Source organism: Bufo bufo, chromosome 10 (assembly GCF_905171765.1).
Source record: "Bufo bufo chromosome 10, aBufBuf1.1, whole genome shotgun sequence".
Classification (NCBI taxonomy): Eukaryota; Metazoa; Chordata; class Amphibia; order Anura; family Bufonidae; genus Bufo; species Bufo bufo.
The window spans coordinates 49,195,525-49,219,035 of NC_053398.1; the positions used below are offsets into that span (position 1 = coordinate 49,195,525).

The following is a 23,511-nucleotide window of genomic DNA, read 5'->3' on the forward strand; positions in this document are numbered from 1 at the left end:
TGAAAAAAACCCTTTAACATCTTCCGGACACAGGGCGTACAGGTACGCCCTTATGTCCTGGTACTTAAGGGCACACCTGTACGCCCTGTGTATTTTCGATCACCGCCGCACGGCGGGCGGTGATCGGAACCCGGTGCCTGCTCAAATCATTGAGCAGGCACCTGGGGCAAATGCGCCGGGGGGTCCTGTGACTTCCCCGTGTAGGCGATCGCAGCAAACCGCAGGTCAATTCAGACCTGCGGTTTGCTGCGTTTCCGGGTTATTCGGGTCTCTGAGGACCCGATAACCCGGAACAGGATGGTGATCGGTGGTGTGTTTCTACCCCACCAATCACCATCCTTAGATCCTGAGTGGTGATGGTGACATCACCTCTCAGGATCGCCTCTGATTGGTAGGAGGGCGGGCCGGCGGGAGATTCAAATCATAGCAGCGCTCCTCTCCTTCTCCTTTTGTGTCCGGAGCCCAAGGAGAGAGGAGCGCTATGCTATGTCTTGTGGTGTCTTTATGTTTATTGCAGCTTATGGCCCTGGGTTCCTGTGTGATGTGTGGTGTGTGCTGTGTCCGTTTATGTTGTTGTGGACTGCAGCACTTATGCATGGGTTCCAGGCTGTGTGTCTGTGGCAGGTAGGTGTGGTACTAGTTTGACTACCTGCCATTGCCATATGCTGTTTATGTTTCTCCTTTCCTGTGCAGCTTGGCCAATGAGACTCCTGTTCGTCCGTGCCTAGGAGGAACAGGTCGTCTTACCCTGCTCCTAGCGCAGGGCTATCCTGAGTGCTAGTAGGGACCCTAGGTTCCGGAGTATGAGCCCTCCTATCATCAGGGTCGGCTCATACAGTTATGAGTCAGGGTCAGAATTTGGGACGCGTTAGGAGGTGACCTGCTCCCTGATCCTGTCATCCTGGCCTAGCAGCTACCCTTATCTTTGACACTGCACGGCTGAGGGTTTCCCCCACTCTCAGCCGTGACAGTAGGCATATGCCCAGCTTGCCTCTGAGTCCGAGAGTCCTAGTGAGGACGAGGATGACCCCACTTTCCTATTGTCATCCGCGTCCTCCTCATCATCTAGCGATGATGATGAGCCCCCAAGGCGGCGGGGACGCCGCCAGGCGGAGCAAGGGGACCGCCATGCTAGGGACCCTGTGGCCCACCCTAGTACGAGCAGTTCTGGGGCTCGTACTAGTTTTCCGGCCCACCAGTTAAATCCACCGGAGCCCCCTGCTGGTGAACTTGTCTGGTTTACCCCAGAGCGATTAGAGCCTGTGATTCCTGAGTTTGTAGGCCAATTAGGAATCCAGATTTCCACAGTGGGCTTCACTGAATATTACTTTTTTTGTCTTTTTTTCTGTGACCAACTGGTAAATCTAATGGTGGAGCAGACGAACCTGTACACCCAACAGTTCGTTGCTCAACACCCGGGCTCCTTTTTGGCTAGGCCCGGTGGCTGGACCCCGGTCAGTGCAGCCGAGATGAGGACATTTTGGGGCCTCGTGCTGCGCATGGGCCTAGTCAAGAAACCTAGTGTCAGGCATTACTGGAGGGGGGACGTCCTCTACCAGACCCCACTTTACAGTACGTCCATGACACGTACCCAGTTTGAGGCCATCCGGAAATGCCTGCATTATTCAGATAATGCAGCATGTCCCCCCCAAGGTGATCCTGCCTATAACCGTCTGTATAAGATACGGCCGGTCATCGATCACTTTGGGGCCAAATTTGTACAGGCCTATGTACCTGGAAGGGAGGTCGCGGTTGATGAGTCGCTCATTGCGTTCATGGGGAGACTCATTTTTCGCCAGTATGTTCCCTCAAAGTGGGCGAGGTATGGCGTGAAGCTGTACAAACTTAGTGAGAGTACCTCAGGGTACACTTACAAGTTTTGTGTGTACGAGGGGCGATATTCCCGTATTCAACCCCCAGAATGTCCCCCCACTCTGGGTGTTAGCGGGAAACTTGTGTGGGACCTTATGCACCCACTGCTGGATAAAGGTTATCACCTGTACGTGGATAAATTTTATACTAGTATCCCCTTGTTCCAGTCCCTCGCCGCCAGATCCATGTCCGCTTGTGGGACCGTGCGTAAAAATCAACGTGGCCTCCCTGCCCACCCCCTCCAGGTACCTATCCCCAGGGGTGAGACCCGTGCCCTTACCAGTGAAAACCTGTTGCTGGTCAGATATAAGGACAAGAGGTATGTCCTTGTACTGTCCACAATTCATGGTAACGGCATCACCCCTGTCCCTGTGCGAGGTACCGCGGCAACGGTCCTCAAGCTCGATTGTATCGTCGACTACAATCGTTATATGGGAGGAGTTGATCTCTCTGATCAAGTCCTCAAGCCATATAACGCCATGCGCAAAACCCGGGCATGGTACAAAAAAGTTGCGGTCTACTTGGTGCAGGTTGCCTTGTACAACTCTTTTGTGCTGTCCCGGAGCGCTGGCAACACAGGGACATTCCTTCAGTTCTATGAGGCAGTCCTCACTCGGGAACTGTAGGCACCCGGATCGTCCCTGGTCAACACTTTCCAGGTGTGGTCCCCCATAGTGGAAAGGAGGGACGAACCCAAAAAAAGTGCAGAGTGTGTCGCAGGAGGGGGATACGGAAGGACACCACTACTCAGTGCGACACGTGCCCCGATCATCCGGGCCTCTGCATTGACGGCTGCTTCAGGGAGTACCACACTTCCATGGAGTACTAAATTTATATCCCAATTTAGCCACTGACTATCGGATAAAAAAAACTGGTTCTCAGACTTGACACCAAAAAAAGCTAAACTAAAATAATTTTAAAAAAGTATACAAATTAGGTATTGCCGCGTCCGTAAGAATCTCCTCTATAAAAATACCCCATGACCTAACCTCCCAGATTAACAATGCCAAAAAAAAGGTGCAAAAAAATAACTTTTTTGTCACCTTACATAACAAAAAGTTTAATAGCAAGCGATCAAAAAGTCATATAGCCCCCAAAATAGTGCCAATAAAACCGTCCTCTTATCCCGCAAAAAATTAGCCCCTACATAAGATAATCGTCTAAAAAACTAATAATGACTCAGACTTTAGAGATACAAAAAAAAAATTTTTGTATCAAAAAGGATAATATAGTCTAAAACCTAAATAATTGTAAAAAAGTAGACTTATTAGGTATTACCGCGTCCATAAGAATCTCCTCTATAAAAATACTCCATGACCTAACCCCCCAGATTAACACGGTCCAAAAATAAAATAAAAAACAGTGCAAAAAAAGAACTTTTTTTGTCACCTTACATAACAACAAGTTTAATAGCAAGCGATTAAAAAGTCATATAGCCCCCAAAATAGTGCCAATAAAACCGTCCTCTCATCCTGCAAAAAATGAGCCCCTACATAAGATAATCGGCTAAAAGACAAACCAAAAAATGACTCTTAGACTTTAGAGATACAAAAAAAATTTTGGGGATCAAAAAGGATAATATAGTCTAAAACCTAAATAATTTTAAAAAAGTAGACTTATTAGGTATCGCCGCGTCCATTAAAATCTATTCTATAAAAATACCCCATGAACTAACCCCCAGATTAACACGGTCAAAAAAAAAAAAAAACTGTGCCAATACAGCTATTTTTGGTACTTTTCCATTTCAATCCGTTTTTTCCGGTAACAAAGCAAGGGTTAACAACCAAACAAAACTTTATATTTATTACCCTGATACTGCAGTTTACAGAAACGCCACATTTGTGGTCGTAAACTGCTGTATCACTAAAAGGCAGGGCGCAAAAGGAAAGAACCGACATGGTTTCTGGAAGGCCGATTTTGATGGCCTTTTTTATTGACACCATGTCCCCTTTGAAGCCCCCCTGATGCACCCCTAGAGTAAAAACTCCCTAAAAGTGACCCCATCTAAGAAACTGCACCCCTTAAGGTATTCAAAACTAATTTTACAAACTTTATTAACCCTTTAGGTGTTCCAATTTTTGGTAACCTTACCTCAAAAAAATGTAATATAGAGCAAGCAAAAATCATATGTACCCTAAAAATAGTCCCAACAAAACTGCCACCTTATCCCGTAGTTTCCAAAATTGGGTCACTTTTAGGGAGTTTCTACTCTAGGGGTGCATCAGGGGGGTTGAAACAGGACACGGTGTAAATAAACCGGTCCATAAAAATCAGCCCTCCAAAAACCACACGGCGCTTCTTTCCCTCTATGCCCCGCCGTGTGGCCGTACAGTAGTGTACGGCCACATATGGGGTGTTTCTGTAAACAGCAGAGTCAGGGCAATAAAGATACAGTCTTGTTTGGCTGTTAACCCTTGCTTTGTTTGTGGAAAAAATGGGTTAAAATTGAAAATTTGTAAAAAAAAATGAAATTCTCAAATTTCATCCCCATTTGCCAATAAATCTTGTGCAACACCTGAAGGGTTAACAAAGTTAGTAAAATCAGTTTAAAATACCTTGAGGGGTGTAGTTTCTTAGATGGGGTCACTTTTATGGAGTTTCTACTCTAGGGGTGCATCAGGGGGGCTTCAAATGGGACATGGTGTAAATAAACCAGTCCAGCAAAATCTGCCTGACAAAAACCATATGGCGCACCTTTCCCTCTACGCCCTACTGTGTGCCCGTACAGTAGTTTACGGCCACATATGGGGTGTTTCTGTAAACGGCAGAGCCAGGGCAATAAAGATACAGTCTTGTTTGGCTGTTAACCCTTGCTTTGTTAGAGGAAAAAATGGGTTAAAATGAAAAATTTGGCAAAAAAATTCAATTCTCAAATTTCATCCCCATTTGCCAATAACTCTTGTGCAACACCTGAAAGGTTAACAAAGTTTGTAAAATCAGTTTTGAATACCTTGAGGGGTTTAGTTTCTTAGATGGGGTCACTTTTATGGAGTTTCTACTCTAGGGGTGCATCAGGGGGCTTCAAATGGGACATGGTGTAAATAAACCAGACCAGCAAAATCTGCCTTCCAAAAACCATATGGCGCACCTTTCCCTCTACGCCCTACTGTGTGCCCGTACAGTACCACATATGGGGTGTTTATGTAAACGGCAGAGTCAGGGCAAAAAAGATACAGTCTTGTTTGGCTGTTAACCCTTGCTTTGTTAGTGGAAAAAATTGGTTAAAATGGAAAATTTGGCAAAAAAATGTAATTCTCAAATTTCATCCCCATTTGCCAATAAGTCTTGTGCAACACCTGAAGGGTTAATAAAGTTCATAAAATCAGTTTTAAATACCTTGAGGGGTGTAGTTTCTTAGATGATGTCACTTTTATGGAGTTTCTACACTAGGGGTGCATCAGGGGGGCTTCAAATGGGACATGGTGTAAATAAACCAGTCCAGCAAAATCTGCCTTCCAAAAACCATATGGCGCACCTTTCCCTCTACGCCCTACTGTGTGCCCGTACAGTAGTTTACGGCCACATATGGGGTGTTTTTGCAAACTACAGAATCGGGGCAATAAATATTGAGTTTTGTTTGGCTGTTAATCCTTGCTTTGTTACTGGAAAAAATTGATTAAATTGGAAAATTTTCCCAAAAATCTAAATTCTGAAATTTTATCTCCATTTGCCATTAACTCTTATGGAACACCTAAAGGGTTAACGACGTTTGTAAAATCAGTTTTGAATAGCTTGAGGGGTCATTTTTGGGTGGTTTCTATTATATACGCCTCACAAAGTGACTTCAGACCTGAACTGGTCCCTAAAAATTGGGTTTTTGAAAATTTCTGAAAAATTTCAAGATTTGCTTCCAAACTTCTAAGCCTTGTAACATTCCCAAAATATAAAATATCATTCCCAAAATGATCCAAACATGAAGTAGACATATGGGGAATGTAAAGTAATAACTATTTTTGGAGGTATTACTATGTATTATAGAAGTAGAGAAATAGAAACTTGGAAATTAGCAATTTTTTTTACAAATTTTTTGTAAATTTGGTATTTTTTTTATAAAAAAAAAAAATTTATTTTACTTCATTTTACCAGTGTCATGAAGTACAATATGTGACAAAAAAAAAAATCTCAGAATGGCCTGGATAAGTCAAAGCGTTTTAAAGTTATCACCACTTAAAGTGACACTGGTCAGATTTGCAAAAAATGGCCTGGTGCTTAAGGTGAAATAAGGCTGTGTCCTTAAGGAGTTAAAGGGTTTCTGTCAGCAGGAAAATGGTTATTAACATGGCTGACATTAGTGATGTACTAATGTCAGCTAAACATAACTATATTAGTGCCATCTCACTGCGTGCTGCCGTTATTGAGAAAAAAAAACTTTTATAATATGCAAATGAGCCTCTAGGAGCAGGGGGGGTGTTGCTCCAGGTCCTAGAGGCTCTGTTCTCCCACCTCTGGCCACGCCCTGCTACACTTGATTGGCAGGGCGTGGACAGAGGTGGGAGAAGCAGGAGCAACAACACCCCCCCCCCCGTTCCTAGAGTATCATTTGCATATTATAAAAGTTATTTTTTTCTCAATAACGGCGGCACGCAGTGAGATGGCACCAATATAGTTATGTTCAGCTGACATTAGTACATCACTAATGTCAGACGGGTTAATACCCATTTTCCTGCTGACAGAAACCCTTTAATGCATTCTAAATGCTGTTAAGAGAAGTTTAGGCAAGATGGCTTCCCCCATAATCATGTTCAGGAAACAGTTCAATAAAAAATCTGCAATCAGAAAATAAAGAGATTAGAAAAAAAAGATATGTGTTACTATCTTGGTTTAACTGGCAGATAAAAAATGTTGGTGACATTTTGAGCATCTGCAACAATTTAATGTAGACATATGGATAAGGCCTCATGCACACGACCGTTTTTTTGTGGTCCGCAAAAATGGGTTCCTTTTTTCCGTGATCCCTGACCGTTTTTTCATCCGTGGATCTTCCTTGATTTTTGGAGGATCCACAGACAAGAAAAAAAAGTCGTTTTGGTGTCCGCCTGGCCGTGCGGAGCCAAACGGATCCGTCCTGACTTACAATGCAAGTCAATGGGGACGGATCCGTTTGACGTTGACACAATATGTGCAATTGCAAACGGATCCGTCCCCCATTGACTTTCAATGTAAAGTCAGGAGTCCCTATTATACCATCAGATCAGAGTTTTCTCCAATCCGATGGTATATTTTAACTTGAAGCGTCCCCATCACCATGGGAACGCCTCTATGTTAGAATATACCATCGGATTTGAGTTAGATCGTGAAACTCATATCCGACGGTATATTCCCCCTTCATTGGTGGCAGCGGAGAGTTCCGATCGGAGTCCCAGTTTAATCGCTGGGACTCCGATCGGTAACCATGGCAACCAGGACGCTACTGCAGTCCTGGTTGCCATGGTTACTTAGCAATTTTTAGAAGCATTATACTTACCTTCGCTGTCTGTGACCGGCCGGGCGCTCCTCCTACTGGTAAGTGAAAGGTCTGTGCGGCGCATTGCCTATAGCACAGACCTGTCACTTACCAGTAGGAGGAGCGCCCGGCCGGTCACAGACATTGCAGGTAAGTATAATGCTTCTAAAAATTGCTAAGTAACCATGGCAACCACTGAAAAACTATAAGGAAAAAAATAGAACATGTAAAAAACAAATAAAAGCGGCCAAACTAGAGACCGAGAGATTAATTGCCAAAGAGAGTAAAACTAACCCTAAAATGTTCTTCAATTATATAAATGTTAAAAAGTATAAATCTGAAGGTGTCGGCCCTTTAAAGAGTAATGAGGGGGGAGTCGCAGAGAGCGACGAGGAGAAAGCAAAGCTGTTAAATATTTTTTTCTCCAATGTATTCACTGAGGAAAATAAACGGTCAGATGAAATGCTGAATGTTGAAATAAATTCCCCATTAAAAGTGTCCTGTCTGACCCAGGAAGAAGTACAACAGCGACTTAAAAAGATTAAAATAGACAAATCGCCAGGATCGGATGGCATACACCCCCATATCCTAAGGGAATTAAGTAATGTCATAGCTAGACCCTTATTTCTGATATTTGCGGACTCTATACTGACAGGGAATGTCCCACAGGATTGGCGCATGGCAAATGTGGTGCCTATATTCAAAAAGTGTCCAAAAACAGAGCCTGGAAACTATAGGCCGGTAAGTTTAACATCTGTTGTGGGTAAACTGTTGAAGGTTTTCTGAGAGATGCTGTGTTAGAGCATCTTAACGGAAATAAGCAAATAACGCCATATCAGCATGGCTTCGTGAGGGATCGGTCATGTCAAACTAATTTAATCAGTTTCTATGAGGAGGTAAGTTCTAGACTTGACAGCGGCGAATCAATGGATGTCGTGTATCTGGACTTCTCCAAAGCATTTGACACTGTACCACATAAAAGGTTAGTATATAAAATGAAAATGCTCGGACTGGGAGAAAACGTCTGTATGTGGGTAAGTAACTGGCTCAATGATAGAAAACAGAGGGTGGTTATTAACGGTACGTACTCAGATTGGGTCACTGTCACTAGTGGAGTACCTCAGGGGTTAGTATTGGGCCCTATTCTCTTCAATATATTTATTAATGATCTCGTAGAAGGCTTACACAGTAAAATATCAATTTTCGCAGATGACACTAAACTGTGTAAAGTAATTAACACTAAAGAGGACAGTATACTACTACAGAGGGATCTGGATAGATTGCAGCCTTGGGCAGATAAGTGGCAGATGAGGTTTAACACTGACAAATGTAAAGTTATGCACAGGGGAAGGAATAATGCAAGTCACCCGTACATACTAAATGGTAAAACACTCGGTAACAATGACATGGAAATGGATCTAGGAATTTTAATAAACAGCAAACTAAGCTGCAAAAAACAGTGTCAGGCAGCTGCTGCCAAGGCCAATAAGATAATGGGTTGCATTAACTGGAATGGGGCAACTACAGTACCCTGAAAGATTATCAAAATTAGGGTTATTCACGTTAGAAAAAAGACGACTGAGGGGAGATCTATGTATAATCTATGTATAAATATATCAGGGGTCAGTACAGAGATCTATCCCATCATCTATTTATCCCCAGGACTGTGACTATGACGAGGGGACATCCTCTGCGTCTGGAGGAAAGAAGGTTTGTACACAAACATAGAAAAGGATTCTTTACGGTAAGAGCAGTGAGACTATGGAACTCTCTGCCTGAGGAGGTGGTGATGGTGAGTACAATAAAGGAATTCAAGAGGGGCCTGGATGTATTTCTGGAGTGTAATAATATTACAGGATATAGCTACTAGAGAGGGGTCGTTGATCCAGGGAGTTATTCTGATTGCCTGATTGGAGTCGGGAAGGAATTTTTTATTCCCCTAAAGTGAGGAAAATTGGCTTCTATCTCACAGGTTTTTTTTGCCTTCCTCTGGATCACCTTGCAGGATGACAGGCCGAACTGGATGGACAAATGTCTTTTTTCGGCCTTATGTACTATGTTACTATGTATTAGGTATTGCCACGTCCGTAACGATCTGCTCTGTAAAAAAGTCACATGAACTAATTCCTCAGGTAAACGCTGTAAAATTAAATAAATAAAAACTGTACCAAAACAACCAATTTTTTGGTCACCTTGCCCCATAAAGTGTAATAATGAATGATCAAAAAATCATATGTACCCAAAAATAGTACTAATAAAAATGTCAACTCTTCCTGCAAAAAACAAGCCTCTGAACAAGACGATCGGCAGGAAAAAAAAATAGGGCGTTCAGAAAATGGAGATACAAAAAACAAATTTTTGTTTTCAAAAATGCTTTTTATGTAAAACTAAAACAAACATCATAGAAAGTAGACATATTTGATACCATTGCATCTGTAATAACCTGCTCTATAAAAATAGCGCATGATCTAACCTGTCAGATGAATGTTGTTAAAAATAGAAACGGTGCCAAAACATCCATTTTTTTGTTATCTTGCCTCACAAAAAACGTAATATAGAGCAATTAAAAATTATATGTAGCTCAAAATAGTACCAATAAAACTGGCACCTTATCCCATAGTTTCCAAAATGTGGTCACTTTTTTGAGTTTCTACTAGTAGGGGTGCATCAGGGGGGCTTCAAATGGGACATGGCATCTAAAAGCCAGTTCAGCTAAATCTGCCTTCCAAAAACCATATGGCGTCCCTTTCCTACAGTGCCCTGCTGTGTGCCCGTACAGCAGTTTACGATCACATGTGGGGTGTTTCTGTAAATGGCAGAATTAGGGTAATAAATATTGAGTTTGCTTTGATACTGGAAAAAATTGATTAAAATGTAAAATCTGCCAAAAAAGTAAAATTCTGAAATTTCATCTCCATTTTCCATAAATTCTTGTGGAACACCTAAAGGGTTAACAAAGTTTGTAAAATCAGTTTTGTATACCTTGAGGGGTGTAGTTTCTATAATGGGGTCATTTTTGGGTGGTTTATATTATGTAAGCCTCACAAAGGGACTTCAGACCTGAACTGGTCCTTAAAAAGTGGGTGTCCCCAAAAAATAAAATGTCATTTTCAAAATGATCCAAACATGAAGTAGACATATGGGAAATGTAAAGTAATAACTATTATATGAGGTATCACTATCTATTATAAAAGTAGAGAAATTGAAATTCAAAAATTTGGGAATTTTTCAAAATTTTGGGTAAATTTGGGATTTTTTCACAAAAAAAGGTGAAATATATTGATTCAAGTTTATGACTATCATGAAGTACAATGTGTCACGAGAAAACAATCTCAGAATGGCTTGGAATTGGAGCTCAGGTCTGATCGAGTTAATGTATGATGTAAACTCCTGTAGGGTTCGAGTGTCGCAGCGCCACACGCAAAAGATATGGTCAATAAATTGTTTCCAAATTATACAGTGCCGCTTATAAAGCTGATTGGAATAAACATATTCCTGTTCAAATTGTAACACATAACATTTTGCGTAAGGCGGTGCGACATTCGAACCTATCGCGGTCCCACACCTCTGTTGGTAAAAGGTGTCCTGAAACATAAAGTAATTTTGCTCCAAAACCACTGTCAAAAGGGAAAGGAAATTTTTTTGTTCCATTTCTCTATATGTACTGCATTCAAGGAGATGTCTTACAGCACTAAGTCCCTCTCCTTGTGTGATAGAAATATATAGACTGTACACATCATACGTAACCAAGAGGTAGTCATCAACCTGTAGTGTCGCTATCTCACCCAGAAACTGTTGTGTATCTCTCAGATATGAGGGAGCTTGTGTGTCAAGAGTCAAAACTTTCTCTAAGAAGATCGCCTCAAGAAGATATATTCATTTGCGCATCCATTTGCGGTTTTATTCATTTATTTATTCATCAATTTTTTATACAACTCGAACAGTTGGAATACAGCTATCATATGGAGTATTGTACTGTGACCAACACGGATCATTTCTACATCTATATGTAAACAAGACATTCCACGTTTTGATTTCTATTATCTTGTATATATGCTAAAGAGAAGCTGGGTATAACAATTTGTGCGGTGGTGTCATTTAGATCTTTGACATCCGACCACATTACCTTTTATTATTATTATTTTTTTTACTGTTATTTCTATTTTTATACCTTTGTATATCTATGATATTATCTTAGTGCCTATGTATCACACATTTTAATTCATGTTTTATATAATTGATCCACATTAAATACAGTTTTTATAAGAGATTTTTCTCCTGTGATCCCATATGTAAGAGTGCCTGTCCATCCATAACTACAGTACATTTACAACTTTGAAGAGGGTGATTCAAATAGGACAAGAGCACCTGACCAGTGTGACAGAGGGTGAGCCAACTCACAAATTATCCAATATTTGTCACCTTAAAATAGTGCCAATCAAACCGTCATCTCATCCTGCAAAAATGATACCCTACCTTAGACAATCGCCCAAAAAAAAAAAAATTATATATGGAGAATTTTTTTTTTGTTTCAAAAATGATATTGTATAAAACTTAAATAAATAAAAAAAGTACACATATTATTGAATGCCATGTCCGTAACAACCTGTGTGTGTAAAATACAGGGGTAATGGGGTGCTGTTTAATCAAAAATTCAGCTAGCTTGGTTTCAGTCACCCCATTACACACTACCTAAAGTGCATAAGTCCATGAGCCAGCCACCAGGTCGACTGATTGTGGCAGCAACTGACTCCATTCTCTCCCCCCGACGAAACGCGTCACAGAGTGACAATAAAAGAAAAACTCACAGCAATTTTGGAGTGCCGGACCTGCTTTATTATTATTACTATTGGGGATACCAACCCTAGGACCGTGCAACCATGGGCCAACACACAGTGCCGACTGATCTACGTGATATAAAAGTTAGGTCATGTGATATTTTTATAGAGCAGGTTGTTACGGACATGGCTTTAAATAATATGTGTACTTTTTTTTATTTATTTAAGTTTTATACAATATCATTTTTGAAACAAAAAAAAAATCATGTTTTAGTGTCTCCATATATAATTATTTTTTTTTTGGGCGATTGTCTAAGGTAGGGTATCATTTTTGCAGGATGAGATGACGGTTTGATTGGCACTATTTTAAGGTGACAAATATTGGATAATTTGTGAGTTGGCTCACCCTCTGTCACACTGGTCAGGTGCTCTTGTCCTATTTGAATCACCCTCTTCAAAGTTGTAAATGTACTGTAGTTATGGATGGACAGGCACTCTTACATATGGGATCACAGGAGAAAAATCTCTTATAAAAACTGTATTTAATGTGGATCAATTATATAAAACATGAATTAAAATGTGTGATACATAGGCACTAAGATAATATCATAGATATACAAAGGTATAAAAATAGAAATAACAGTGAAAAATAAAAAAATAATAAAAGGTTATGTGGTCGGATGTCAAAGATCTAAATGACACCACCGCACAAATTGTTATACCCAGCTTCTCTTTAGCATATATACAAGATAATAGAAATCAAAACGTGGAATGTCTTGTTTACATATAGATGTAGAAATGATCCGTGTTGGTCACAGTACAATACTCCATATGATAGCTGTATTCCAACTGTTCGAGTTGTATAAAAAATTGATGAATAAATAAATGAATAAAACCGCAAATGGATGCGCAAATGAATATATCTTCTTGAGGCGATCTTCTTAGAGAAAGTTTTGACTCTTGACACACAAGCTCCCTCTTATCTGAGAGATACACAGAGATACACAACAGTTTCTGGGTGAGATAGCGACACTACAGGTTGATGATGACTACCTCTTGGTTACGTATGATGTGTACAGTCTATATATTTCTATCACACATAGAGAGGGACTTAGTGCTGTGAGACATCTCCTTGAATGTAGTACATATAGAGAAATGGAACAAAAAAATTTCCTTTCCTTTTTGACACTGGTTTTGGAACAAAATTACTTTATGTTTCAGGACACCTTTTACCAACAGAGGTGCGGGACCGCGATAGGTTCGAATGTCGCACCGCCTTACGCAAATTGTTATGTGTCACAATTTGAACAGGAATATGTTTATTCCAATCAGCTTTATAAGCGGCACTGTATAATTTGGAAACGATTTATTGACCATATCTTTTGCGTGTGGCGCTGCGACACTCGAACCCTACAGGAGTTTACATCATACATTAACTCGATCAGACCTGAGCTCCAATTCTAAGCCATTCTGAGATTGTTTTCTCGTGACACATTGTACTTCATGATAGTCATAAACTTGAATCAATATATTTCACCTTTTTTTGTGAAAAAATGCCAAATTTACCCAAAATTTTGAAAAATTCCCAAATTTTTGAATTTCAATTCTCTACTTTTATAATAGATAGTGATACCTCATATAATAGTTATTACTTTACATTTCCCATATGTCTACTTCATGTTTGGATCATTTTGAAAATGACATTTTATTTTTTGGGGACGTTAGAAGGCTTAGAAGTTTGGAAGCAAATTTTCCAAAACCCACTTTTTAAGGACCAGTTCAGGTCTGAAGTCCCTTTGTGAGGCTTACATAATATAAACCACCCAAAAATGACCCCATTATAGAAACTACACCCCTCAAGGTATACAAAACTGATTTTACAAACTTTGTTAACCCTTTAGGTGTTCCACAAGAATTAATGGAAAATGGAGATGAAATTTCAGAATTTTACTTTTTTGGCAGATTTTACATTTTAATCCATTTTTTCCAGTATCAAAGCAAGAGTTAACAGCCAAATAAAACTCAATATTTATTACCCTGATTCTGCCATTTACAGAAACACCCCCCATGTGATCGTAAACTACTGTACGGGCACACAGCAGGGCACCGTAGGAAAGGAACGCCATATGGTTTTTGGAAGGCAGATTTAGCTGAACTGGTTTTTAGATGCCATGTCCCATTTGAAGCCCCCCTGATGCACCCCTACTAGTAGAAACTCAAAAAAGTGACCACATTTTGGAAACTACGGGATAAGGTGCCAGTTTTATTGGTACTATTTTGGGCTACATATGATTTTTAATTGCTCTATATTAAGTTTTTTGTGAGGCAAGATAACAAAAAAATGGATGTTTTGGCACCGTTTCTATTTTTAACAACATTCATCTGACAGGTTAGATCATGCGCTATTTTTATAGAGCAGGTTATTACAGACGCAATGATATCAAATATGTCTACTTTCTATGATGTTTGTTTCAGTTTTACATAAAAAGCATTTTTGAAAACAAAAATTTGGTTTTTGTATCTCCATTTTCTGAACGCCCTATTTTTATTTCTGCCGATCGTCTTGTTCAGAGGCTTGTTTTTTGCAGGAAGAGTTGACATTTTTATTAGTACTATTTTTGGGTACATATGATTTTTTGATCATTCATCATTACACTTTATGGGGCAAGGTGACCAAAAAATTGGTTGTTTTGGTACAGTTTTTATTTATTTATTTTTACAGCGTTTACCTGAGGAATTAGTTCATGTGACTTTTTTACAGAGCAGATCGTTACGGACGTGGCAATACCTAATACATAGTAACATAGTACATAAGGCCGAAAAAAGACATTTGTCCATCCAGTTCGGCCTGTCATCCTGCAAGGTGATCCAGAGGAAGGCAAAAAAAACCTGTGAGATAGAAGCCAATTTTCCTCACTTTAGGGGAATAAAAAATTCCTTCCCGACTCCAATCAGGCAATCAGAATAACTCCCTGGATCAACGACCCCTCTCTAGTAGCTATATCCTGTAATATTATTACACTCCAGAAATACATCCAGGCCCCTCTTGAATTCCTTTATTGTACTCACCATCACCAACTCCTCAGGCAGAGAGTTCCATAGTCTCACTGCTCTTACCGTAAAGAATCCTTTTCTATGTTTGTGTACAAACCTTCTTTCCTCCAGACGCAGAGGATGTCCCCTCGTCATAGTCACAGTCCTGGGGATAAATAGATGATGGGATAGATCTCTGTACTGACCACTGATATATTTATACATAGATTATACATAGATCTCCCCTCAGTTGTCTTTTTTCTAACGTGAATAACCCTAATTTTGATAATCTTTCAGGGTACTGTAGTTGCCCCATTCCAGTTATTACTTTAGTTGCCCTCCTCTGGACCCTCTCCAGCTCTGCTATGTCTGCCTTGTTCACTGGAGCCCAGAACTGTACACAGTACTCCATGTGTGGTCTGACTAATGATTTGTAAAGTAGTAGGAATATGTTCTCATCACGGGCATCTATGCCCCTTTTGATGCAACCCTTTATCTTATTGGCCTTGGCAGCTGCCTGACACAGTTTTTTGCAGCTTAGTTTGCTGTTTATTAAAATTCCTAGATCCTTTTCCATGTCAGTGTTACCGAGTGTTTTACCATTAAGTATGTACGGGTGACTTGCATTATTCCTTCCCATGTGCATAACTTTACATTTGTCAGTGTTAAACCTCATCTTCCACTTATCTGCCCAAGCCTCCAATCTATCCAGATCCCTCTGTAGTAGTTATACTGTCCTCTTTAGTGTTAATTACTTTACACAGTTTAGTGTCATCTCCGAAAATTGATATTTTACTATGCAAGCCTTCTACGAGATCATTAATAAATATATTGAAGAGAAGAGGTACCGTTAATAACCACCCTCTGTTTTCTATCATTGAGCCAGTTACTTACCCACTTACAGACGTTTTCTCCCAGTCCGAGCATTCTCATTTTATATACTAACCTTTTATGTGGTACAGTGTCAAATGCTTTGGAGAAGTCCAGATACACGACATCCATTGATTCGCCGCTGTCAAGTCTAGAACTTACCTCCTCATAGAAAACTGATTAAATTAGTTTGACATGACCGATCCCTCACGAAGCCATGCTGATATGGCGTTATTTGCTTATTTCCGTTAAGATGCTCTAACATAGCATCTCTCAGAAAACTATATCTACTATAATATATCTACTTTTTCTTATTTATTTAAATTTTACACAATAATAGCATTTTTGAAACTGAAATAATGATATTTTAGTGTATCCATAGCCTGAGAGCCATAGCTTTTTTATTTTTTGACCAATTCTCTTAGGCAGGGTCTCATTTTTTGCGGGATGAGGTGACGGTCTGATTGGTACTATTTTGGGAGGCATACGATTTTTTGATCACTTGCTGTTGCAATTTTTGTGATGTAATGTGACAAAAATGGCTTTTTTTTTTACCTAGTTTATAGAGCTGGTTTTTACGGACGTGGCGATACCTGTATTTTTTTTATGTATTTCACTTCAGCACAATAATAGCAGTTTTGAAACAAAAAAAATGATGTTTTAGTGTCTCCATGTTCTGAGAGCTATAGTTTTTTATTTTTTGGGCAATTGTCTTAGGTAGGGGCTAATTTTTTGCGGGATGAGGTGATGGTCTGATTGGTAGTATTTTGTGGGGCATACGCCTTTTTGATCACTTGCTGTTGCAATTTTTGTGATGTAATGTGACAAAAATGGCATTTTTTTACACTTTTTTTTTTACGGTGTTCATCTGAGGGGTTAGGTTATGTTATATTTTTATAGAGCTGGTTGTTACGGACGTGGCGATACCTAATATGTATTTTTTTTATGTATTTCACTTCAGCACAATAATAGCAGTTTTGAAACAAAAAAAAATGATGTTTTAGGCTGAGTTCACACGGGCGAGATTTCCGCGCGGGTGCAATGCGGGAGGTGAATGCATTGCACCTGCACTGAATCTGGACCCATTCATTTCTATGGGGCTGTGCACATGAGCTGTGATTTTCACACATCACTTATGCGTTGCGTGAAAATCGCAGCATGCTCTATATTGTGCGTTTATCACGCAACGCAGGCCCCATAGAAGTGAATGGGGCTGAGTGAAAATCGCATATAACATAGTTATAAGGGAAAATAATAGCATTCTTTAATACAGAATGCTTAGTAGGTGGTCAATTAAGGGTTAAAAAATAAAAAATAATTAACTCACCTTCTCCTCTTGATCGCGTAGCTGCCGGTCTCTTCTTACTTCTTTCTTTATTTTTTAACCCTCAATTGACCACCTACTAAGCATTCTGTATTAACCCCTTAAGGACTCAGGCCTATTTCACCTTAAGGACTTGGCCATTTTTTGCAAATCTGACCAGTATCACTAAGTGCTGATAACTTTAAAACGCTTTGACTTACCCAGGCCGTTCTGAGATTGTTTTTTCGTCACATATTGTACTTCATGACACTGCTAAAATTGGGTCAATTTTTTTTATTTATTTATAAAAAAATACCAAATATACCAAAAATTTGTAAAAAATTGCAAATTTCCAAGTTTCAATTTCTCTATTTCTATAATACATAGTAATACCTCCAAAAATAGTTATTACTTTACATTCCCCATATGTCTACTTCATGTTTGGATCATTTTGGGAATGATATTTTATTTTTTGTGGATGTTACAAGGCTTAGAAGTTTAGAAGCAAATCTAAAAACCCAATTTTTAGGGACCAGTTCAGGTCTGAAGTCACTTTGCGAGGCTTACATAATAGAAACCACCCAAAAATTACCCCATTCTAGAAACTACACACTGTTTTTTTTTACACCATGTCCCATTTGAAGCCCCCCTGATGCACCCCTAGAGTAGAAACTCCATAAAAGTGACCCCATCTAAGAAACTACACCCCTCAAGGTATTCAAAACTGATTTTACAAACGTCGTTAACCCTTTAGGTGTTCCACAAGAATTAAAGGAAAATAGAGATACAATTTCAAAATTTCACTTTTTTGGCAGATTTTCCATTTTAATATTTTTTTTCCAGTTACAAAGCAAGGGTTAACAGCCAAACCAAACTCAATATTTATGGCCCTGATTCTGTAGTTTACAGAAACACCCTATATGTGGTCATAAACTACTGTATGGGCACACGGCAGGGAGCAGAAGGAAAGGAATGCCATACGGTTTTTGGAAGGCAGATTTTGCTGGACTGTTTTTTTTTTACACCATGTCCCATTTGAAGCCCCCCTGATGCAACCCTAGAGTAGAAATTCCATAAAAGTGACCCCATCTAAGAAACTACACCCCTCAAGGTATTCAAAACAGATTTTTACAAACATCATTAACCCTTTAGGTGTTCCACAAGAGTTATTGGCAAATGTAGAGGAAATTTCAGAATTTAAATTTTTTGGCAAATTTTCCATTTTAATACATTTTTCCCAGTAACAAAGCAAGGGTTAACAGCCAAACAAAACTCAATATTTATGGCCCTGATTCTGTAGTTTACAGAAACACCCCATATGTGGTCGTAAACAGCTGTACTGGCACACGGCAGGGCGCAGAAGGAAAGGAATGCCATACGGTTTTTGGAAGGCAGATTTTGCTGGACTGATTTTTTTGACACCATGTCCCATTTGAAGCCCCCCTGATGCACCCCTAGAGTAGAAACTCCAAAAAAGTGGCCCAATTTTAGAAACTACGGGATAGGGTGGCAGTATTGTTGGTACTAGTTTAGGGTACATATGATTTTTGGTTGCTCTATATTACACTTTTTGTGAGGCAAGATAACAAGAAATAGCTGTTTTGGCACCGTTTTTATTTTTTGTTATCTACAACATTCATCTGACAGGTTAGATCATGTGATATTTTTATAGACCAGGTTGTCACGGATGCGGCGATACCTAATATGTATACTTTTTTTTATTTATGTAAGTTTTACACAATGATTTCTTTTTTAAAGCAAAAAAAATCATGTTTTAGTGTTTCCATAGTCTGAGAGCCATAATTTTTTCAGTTTTTTGGGTGATTACCTTGGGTAGGGTATGATTTTTGTGGGATGAGATGACGGTTTTATTGGCACTATTTTGGGGTGCGTGTGACTTTTTGATCGCTTGCTATTACACTTATTGTGATGTAAGGTGACAAAAAATGGTTTATTTAGCACAGTTTTTATTTTTTACGGTGTTCATCTGACGGGTTAGGTCATGTGATATTTTTATAGAGCCGGTCGATACGGACGCGGCGATACCTAATATGTATACTTTTTTTTATTTATGTAAGTTTTACACAATAATATCATTTTTGAAAAAAAAAAATCATGTTTTAGTGTCTCCATATTCTGAGAGCCATAGTTTTTTCAGTTTTTGGGCGATTATCTTAGGTAGGGTCTCATTTTTTGCGGGATGAGACGACGGTTTGAATGTTACTATTTTGGCGTACATACCTTTTTTTGGAAGTAAGGTGAGCAAAATTTCAATTTCATCATAGTTTTTATTTTTTTATTTTTTATGGCATTCACCATGCGGGAAATGTAACATGACCGTTTTATAGATCGGGTCGTTACGGACGCGGTGATATATAACATGTGTAGGGAATTTTATTTTTTTCATTTTTAATCAGGGATAAATGTTTTTTTTTTTTTTAAACATTTTTTTCACTTTAACATTTTTTTTTACCCAGACCCACTTGGTTCTTGAAGATCCAGTGGGTCTGATGCCTGTATAATACAGTACAGTACACTATATAGTGTACTGCACTGTATTTCACTCACACTTTGTCTGAACAGATCTCTGCCTTTAGCACAGATCTGTTCAGCCCCATAGACAGCAGGATGCCTGAGAAGGCGTCCTGTTGCCATGGGAACCTTCCCTGTCTGCCACAACTGAGCAGACGGGGAAGGGGAGGGAGGAGGGCTCCCTCCCTCTGTCACCCCATCCTGTCCGGGGGCTGCAAAGGCACAGCAGCCCCCGATGGGAGAGGGAGGGAGGGAGCTCCCTCTTCACCTCTTCCATACAGCGGTCCCAACGGACCGCGGCATGGAAGAGGTTAAAACGGCGGACATCTGCACAGATGTCTGCCGTTTGAATCAGAGTGTCAGCAATGAGCTGACACTCTGATTCAACGCTCGGCCATCCTGAAAATAAACGGGGGGCGGGCGGAAGATCGTGCACCCGCCCCCCACACTGCCCCACGCCTCCTGCTCGCCTCCCGCACCGCCCGCAATCCTCCCCCCCGCTGCGCCCACAGGCACAAAAACGCAGAGGGCTGCGGGGGGGGGGGGTTAACTTTCAAAAATATAGGCACTTTGAGGTTTCTGATCCCTGCGGTCACGGACCGCAGGGATCAGAAACTTGCTTAAGCGTTAAAAACCGCAGGTCTGAATTGACCTGCGGTTTGTAGCGATCGGCAATGCGGGGGGGGGGGGGGGGGGGGGGGGGGTCACAGGACCCCCTAGGCATTGTCACAGGGTGCCTGCTGAATGATTTCAACAGGCACCCCTGTTCCGATCACTGTCGGCCGTGCGGCAGTGATCAAAACTACACAGGATGTACCGGTAAGTCCTGGGTCCTTAAGGACTCGGGAAGCAGGGCATACCGGTACGTCCTAAGTCCTTAAGGGGTTAAAGAACGCTATTATTTTCCCTTATAACCATGTTATAAGGGAAAATAATAACATCTACACAACACCGAACCCAAACCTGAACTTCTGTGAAGAAGTTCGGGTCTGGGTACCACAGTCAGTTTTTTATCACGCGCGTGCAAAACGCATTGCACCCGCGCGATAGAAACTGAACAACGAAACGTAATCGCAGTCAGAACTGACTGCAATTAGGTACCTACTCGCGCGGGTTTGCCGCAACTCATCCGGACCTTATCCGGACACGCTCGTGTGAACCCAGCCTTAGTGTCTCCATGTTCTGAGAGCTATAGTTTTTTAATTTTTTGGCCAATTGTCTTAGGTAGGGGCTCATTTTTTGCGGGATGAGGTGACGGTTTATTTGATACCATTTTGTGGGACATACGCCTTTTTGATCGCTTGGTGTTGCACTTTTTGTGATGTAAGGTGCCAAAAATGGCTTTTTTTTACACCGTTTTAATTTATTTTTTTATGGTGTTTATTGGACAGGGTGGATCATGTGATATATTTATAGAGCCAGTCATTGTGGATGCGACGATACCTAATATGTGTGTTTTTATTTTTATTTTCTGATTTTTATTATAAAATAAGGGGAAAGGAGCGTTTTTTTTAATTTTTTTTACTTTTTTTACTTTATTAATTTTATTACTTTATTAATTTAATTAAAAACACTTTTTTTAAACTTTTTTTCTTTACTTTATTTCTGATGTTCACTTTTGGGGGTCTGATCCCCTTTGCAATGCATTACAATAGATCTGTATTGTAATGCATTGCCTGTTAGTGTATGACACTGAGTCATACACTAACAGGTTGCCAAGGAGACCCAGCCTGAGGTTGGATCTCCTCAGAACCCGTAGAAGGCAGGTCCCGATGCCGTGCAAGGCATTGGGCAGCCTCTGCATGGCATCGGGCTGCCTTGTCACGCATTGGGTCCCCGCCACAGCAGCGCGGGTACTCGACGCGCTCACTCACCCAAACCAAACCCAGGGCGGACCGCGGCATAGAAGGGGTTAATACGCCGACATCAGCTATTACAGCAGGGGCCTGGCTACCAGGGACTGCCGGGCCCCTGCAGTGATCGTGCGCGCACCGCTCCAATGCCCGCGCGATCACCATGACGTACTATTACGTCAAATTGCGGGAACGCAGTAGTTCCCATGACGTAGTAGTATGTCATGGGTCGGGAAGGGGTTAATAAATTGAGATCTGTCATCAATAAACACTGGAGTGTTGTAACCAGATCCCACCCATCAGTGGAAGAATTGTACTACTGTGTGAAATCCCTTGTTACCAGGCTGTCAGGTGCATTACATACATCCACTACTAGATGGGGTAGCACCACAGTATAAATAGTGCAGTTCAGGCCTAGTTAGGGGGTTAAGTCAGTTGAGAGGAGAAGTGGGAAGTGAAGGAGTGAGAGTGCAGCTGTAGCTGTGTTAAGTGCAAGGCAATTCAAGAGAAACAGAGAGGATAAAGACACAAAGGACAAGAGTCGTTCATTCAGGCTTTAAGGACCTTTGGATACCAGGTGAAGGACTTATTAGCTTCTGGCAGCCTCACCATTAAAGAGGTGGAGCAACAGAACCAGATTAAAGAGCTGTTTATCAGTGAGTACATAACTAACTACCCTAGCCTGACAAAATATTACCAGCACAGCCTGTTACTGGGATTAATCACATCTAACCTGCATGTATACCAGAGATTGTTTTATTGCTCGATGTAAACCGTTATCCAGAACCTGGTTATAGTAAAGTTTGCCGTTGGATTTAAACCTGCCTCATTCTTCTAACTCCATATCACTACCATCCTCAACATTTTGCACCACCAAGGTGCTGGCGTCACGACAATACCTGTCAGGGGCCCAGCCGCACAAGCACTCAGCAACCATTCACCATCAAAGGCACCTCAATCACCACCTGTCCGGTGTCCCCTGTAATAAAGCTTGCCCCGGAGAATTTGGTGCTGTTCTCCCCTTCACTGTACTGCTGGCCCAGGGAGGCGACTGCTGAACCGTGAGTAACCGATGAACTGTATGTACATTCCGGCCCACCGTGAACCTCACATGTTCTACCCCTGCGGACTTATCATTTACATTTTAAAATGCCCTTGTGGATTAGTTTATGTGGAGGAGACATCCACACGGATGAAGGAAAGACAAATACACTATCAGGAAAGGAAACCTATTACTTCCGATCCCACATAATTTCCACACACATAAGCATAATATCGCGCAGTTGCGCTTCCAGATTGTGGAGGAGATACCATTACCCCGACGTGAAGGGAACAGGATTGAGACTCTGATGAAGCGTGAGGCATACTGGATCCACAGTCTTCAGACCCTTGAACCAAAGGGTTTGAATCAGGAATATGCGCTTAACAGTTTTCTGTAAATTGCACTTATTACCTTTATTTTCTAATCATTTATTTATGTATTCTTATATGATATTTCTACAGCACAATTGAATGTGAGATGATTCATTTGTCTTCCGGAACTTACCAATGCAGTGGACTGCTGATCTTCATTCCACGCACACCTTCAGCTCTGATTTCATTGTTTATTTAGTTACCCTGACAACGTGACGTCAGGGCTTTAGGATTTTGGCGGGGTATTTAAGTTTGTTTGCTATAGTGGGGTTTCACTGTTTGACAAAGGCACTGCTGGTGCCGAAACGCATCACAAAGTGACAATAAAAGAAAAGCTCACAGCAATTTTGGAGTGCAGGACCTGCTTTATTATTATGACCTAACTCTTAAGATGAACACCGTAATTTTTATTTT

At 40.7% G+C, this 23,511-nt stretch overlaps 1 protein-coding gene across 2 annotated transcripts in view; it reads right to left on the reverse strand.

The window, feature by feature from the left end:
• Positions 1–23,511, reverse strand: part of SLC25A45 (solute carrier family 25 member 45) — a 53,610-nt gene that overhangs the window by 17,777 nt on the left and 12,322 nt on the right. Inside the window, exon 1 of one of the 2 annotated variants that reach the window (XM_040409293.1) lies at positions 23,231–23,268. The exons of the other annotated variant lie outside the window; for it this stretch is intronic. The gene's annotated coding sequence lies outside the window, so the exon portion shown is untranslated. Of the gene's footprint in view, positions 1–23,230; positions 23,269–23,511 lie in introns of those variants that run through there. 2 annotated transcript variants of the gene reach the window in all.